This window comes from Gossypium hirsutum, chromosome A12 (genome assembly GCF_007990345.1).
Source record: "Gossypium hirsutum isolate 1008001.06 chromosome A12, Gossypium_hirsutum_v2.1, whole genome shotgun sequence".
Classification (NCBI taxonomy): Eukaryota; Viridiplantae; Streptophyta; class Magnoliopsida; order Malvales; family Malvaceae; genus Gossypium; species Gossypium hirsutum.
Window position 1 is genome coordinate 65,394,427 of NC_053435.1, and position 5,035 is coordinate 65,399,461.

Below are 5,035 nucleotides of genomic sequence, written 5' to 3' on the forward strand. Positions count from 1 at the left end.
CTTTCTTTCTGACCGACAATTGTTAGGGGACTGATAGCGCTAGTTTTGCCTTGTTGTAGCGGCTATCCCTTTTGGGGGTTGTGAACCGATTGCTTTCCTTCTCTAGTGTCTGTTTTACACCTTTCGTAAGTGGTTGTGCGCCATGTTCAAGTTATATGAGTGTATTATGTTAATTATATGATCGTTTGGAATGCAGGTAATCTCTATAGGAGTCCGTAATCGGCTTTGTGTATCAGTATAAGAGAGGAGTCTTCATTAGTTCAACAAAGGTAAATATTAGTAGAGTTTTTGGCGATAAGTATAATAGTGAAATGTTAATCCTATGTCATTGATTGATGGAATATTTTGGTTGAATGTAGGCTTTGGGCTTGTGGATTACTCGTGCATCTTCACTTAATGTGTGTAACCACACTTCTATATTCATAAATCGACAAAAGCCGGGAATTGTTCTTATTAACGCTATACGAGCGTGCTTATGCTTATGTTGTATTCTGAATGCTCAAAACGAGGGTGTATAATCGTACAGGCTACCATTAGCGATTTCATAGGCTTTGGCCAGTTATGGCCACATTGGGTCAGAAATGGGCCCTGTGGGCCTCACGAGCTCGTGGGCTCGACACGAGTAATCTATACGAATGTATGGAGATTAATGGGCCAGGCTATGTAGTTCACACGACCAAGGTCATATTTGGGCTTCTTGGGCCACATGGACATATGGGCCCACATGGGCCGTGTTATGGGCTTTGGCCTCATTTTCACTGTTTGACCATCAAGGTTGCACGGGTCGCCCTAGACGACTGCGGACCTGCTGTTGGGGAGGTAAGTACTTTTAGACCCTGTACTCATGAAATGACTATTATACCCTTAAAAGGTAAAATGACTGATGTACCCCTATGCTATGTTTGACTGTATTCGAGCATAACATTTGCATTCACGTATTATATTATGACATGACATGTTACATGGGAGCGGGTTTGATATATTTGGAGGAAGTGTACTGTACTGGCAGCTCTGTTGCAATTACTGTTTAGTGCCGCAACTGGTGCTATATTTGGAGTGTAATGATGGGTGGGTCAATTTTATCCCCACATGGAGTGTAGGGCTGGACGGAGTGGAGTGTAGAGGATGGACGGGCAGGACTTCTGTACTGTAATAGGCTAAGGCCCACATTGATACTGCTACTGCTATGGGCTAATGCCCACACTGATACTAGGCTGTCACTGAAATGGGCTTAGGCCCAAACTGTACTTGTCTAATTTTGTTAAGGGATTGCACACTGAATTTTCATAACTCACCCTTCTGCTTTCTGTGCAGGTAATCTTTAGGCGGGTCGGTGCTGCGAGGGACTCAATGGAGGCCACACGACTATTTTTAATACTATTTTAAACTTTTAATCATTAAGCTATTTTATTTGGGTATTTGAAATGTAATAAGGTCTCTTTAAATTTTTACTTTAATTTGGGGTTTTCTTACTTAAATTTATATTTGCTGAAAGTAGGACGCGAACTTTAAAAAAGATAAATGTTTTCAAAACTCCACGCCTATACAATATCTTTCAAAAGCTTCGGCATCAACAATGTTTTCAAAATGTAATAACAACTTAAAGTGATTAGACTTACTTGAGTTTTAATAACAAAAAAAATACTTAAAAGTTTAATTAAAGATCACTGTGAGAGTTTTAATATAGTACAAACTTTCAAACAAATCAATGCTTTTCAAAACACACTCCAATGTGACATCGCAGATTTGGCCATAATGTCCAGGCCGGGTTTGGTGTGTTTGATAAACCGTAATATATACATATTTTTACCCCATGCTTGGCATATTTATGAATGATTTTCCTTGGTTTTAGTGAATTCGATGCTCCTAATCCTTTCATTTCATGTTTTATACTCAAGAGAGCTTAGGATAGCAAAAGGAGCAAGAAACTGGTGAAAAACAGACAAATTGGGCTTAAATAAGTATTTCACACGGCCTAGGCACTTTCACACAGGTGATTCACACACCCGTGTGTCATGGTCATGTCGACTAGAAACCAACTCATAATTACACACGGTTTGAGTATTGTACACGGACGAGGCACATGGTCGTGTCCTTATCGAGCCCAAGTCTAGTTCTACTCGAAAAGGGCCACTTTTAAGGGTTTGAAAGCACTCTAAATCCTATATAAACACCCTAGAAGAGGATTAATGGGACACACAGAGTTGGAGGCAGAAAATACTCAAGAACAGCCATCGAAATCACCTCGGAGCCAGGATCTGCATCAAGACTGAAGATTTCCATCCAATTTCCTACAAGTTCTTTGGGTTTCTTTATGTTTTGTTGTTTTCCAAACTTTGAGATGTTTTCTATTATTATTATGAACTAAACTCCCTCAATACCTAAGGGAGATGAACCCTATAACGAATCTTATTACTATTTGAATTATATGATAAAGACTTATTCTTATTCTTAATTGTGAGTTCTAAATTCTTGTTTTAATATTCCAAGGTATTAATTCAGGTTTTGATGTGCTTAATCAGTGGAGCAAAAGTCCCTGTTTAAGAGTAGATCATCCATAGTTAAGCGGAGTTGAATGCACTCTTAGAGATAGGACAACATAAATTTGTTAGATTAGAGTCAAATCTAATAAGGGAATCCATAGATCGAGTTAATGCGGCAATAGGGGTTTTAATTAGAAAGAGATTTCTATTAATCAACCTAAAGTCAGTTGTTCTTAGTCTCGAGAGAGACATTATCATAAATTAGGGATTTCAACGGATTAAGTTAAGAGAATAAATTGTCTAATTCAGAAGTAATAAGTGAAGTCTAGGTGGATTCTTCCTTGGGTATTGTCTTCTCCATCGGTTTTTCCCAAAGTATTTTCCAAACTTCATCTTTGTCATAATCTTAGTTAATTAGATAAATAGTTTTAGTTTAAAAACACACTTTAATTCTTAGGCTAGATAACAAAAAAATAGTAATTACTAGTACTTTTAGTCCTCGTGGATACAATATATCCGGCCTCACCATAACTATACTACTAGTCGATAGGTGCGCTTGCCTTAAGTCAAATTTTTAGATAGTTTCACGACAATCAAGGTTTTGGCACCTTTGCCGGGGACTAAGAAATTAGGAACGCTCAATTTTTATTACTTTAGCCATTATTTTTTTTAATTCTGTTTAATTTTGTTTACTAACTTTTCTTTTATTTTCTTCTGACAAGTTTTTATAGTTTATGACTAGAGGAAACCCGTCGAGACCATTACTTTTTGATAATGAGATCGAAAGCACAGCTCGCAGAAATCAAAGAGAAATAAGGAAAAACCTAAGATACATAGAGGAAAAGTGAGAGGATGATATTCACACCACAACCTAGGAGATGGCTAAAAATCAGGAAAATCCGCTACCTCCTGTGATTGCTGCTGATTTAGTAAATCAGAATCCTGCTCCTCGTACTATGTATGATTATGCTAAACCTAATTTAATAGGAACTGAATCGAGTATAGTTAGACCTGCTGTTGCTACAAATAATTTTGAACAGAAACCTAACACGATTCAAATGATACAACAGTTTGTTCAGTTTGATGGTTTGCAGGACGAGGATCCAAACACTCATTTAGCGAATTTTCTGGAACTCTGCGACACATTTAAAATCAATGGAATTTTTTATGATGCCATTCGCCTTCAGTTATTCCCCTTTTCTTTAAGGAATAAGGTTAAGCAGTGGTTGAATTCGTTACCATGGGGGTCAATCACTACTTGGGAACAAATGACTGAAAAATTTTTACTTAAATATTTTTCGCCGGCTAAAATGGCTAAATTTAGGAATGATATTTCTTCTTTTGTGCAGATGGATCTAGAAACACTTTATAATGCATGGGAGAGATACAAGGACCTATTGAGAAGGTGCCCTCACCATGGGTTACCTTTATGGTTACAAGTTCAGACTTTTTTACAATGGTGTGAGCCCCCCAACAAGCAACTTATCGATGCAGCCGCCGGTGGAACTTTAAACAACAAAACACCTGAAGAGGCTCATGAATTTATTGAAGAGATGTCACTAAATAACTATCAGTGGCAAGTTATGAGAATAAAGCCGAAAAAAGTAGTTGGTGTTTTCAACCTCGACGCGGTCACTATGCTATCAAACCAGGTAGAACTTTTAAATAAAAAGATTGATAGTTTATATGGTTCTACTTAGGTAGATCTAGTGATGAGGTGTGATTCAAATGGAGGAATGCACAACCCAAATTATCCACCCTTCAACCCTGGCACCGAGAAGGAACAAGTCCACTATATGGGTAATAACTTTAGACTTCAAAATAACCCGTATAGTAACACTAATAATGCAGGTTGGAGGAACCATACCAATTTCTCGTGGGGCGGTCAAGGAAATCAAAGACCACAACATCCTCTGGGTTTTCAACAACCACCTTACCAGTAGGAAAAGAAACTAAACCTTGAGGAGATGCTAACGAAATTCATAGCGGTATCTAAAACACGTTTACAAAACACCGAGATAGCTCTTAAAAATCAGCAAGCATCAATTCAAGGGCTTAAGAATCAAATAGGCCAGTTGGAAAAGATGATTTTCAAACGACCACAAGGTAGCTTGCCGAGTAATACTAAAAAAAACCCAAGGAAGCAGCTTAATGCAATTACTGTTCGAGATGAAGAAGGGTCAGTTGAACCTGAACCAGAACCGAAACACAGATTTGTGGTAAGTAAAGGTAAAGATGAGGTGGACCACAGTGAGAAAAAATCGATAAGTAGAGAATATAAACCTCGTGTACCATATCCCAATGTGACAAGGAAAAACCACACAGATGAATAATTTGGTAAATTCCTTAAATTATTAAAGAAATTACATATTAACTTACCGTTTATTGAAGCTCTTTCGCAGATGCCAAACATAGTTAAATTTTTAAAGGATCTTTTAGCAAATAAGCGGAAGTTGATGATACATCACATGTGGAGTTAAGCGCAGTTTGCTCAGCCATTCTACAGAATAAGTTACCAAACAAATTGAAAGATCCAGGGAGTTTTACGATTC

General features: G+C 37.7%; 1 non-coding gene across 1 annotated transcript; it reads right to left on the reverse strand.

Moving 5' to 3' along the window:
* Window positions 1–3,799: 3,799 nt before the first annotated feature.
* Window positions 3,800–3,906, reverse strand: LOC121211638 (small nucleolar RNA R71). Its single transcript, XR_005906857.1, has one exon. It is a non-coding gene; the product is annotated as a small nucleolar RNA R71 (small nucleolar RNA).
* Window positions 3,907–5,035: the final 1,129 nt, after the last annotated feature.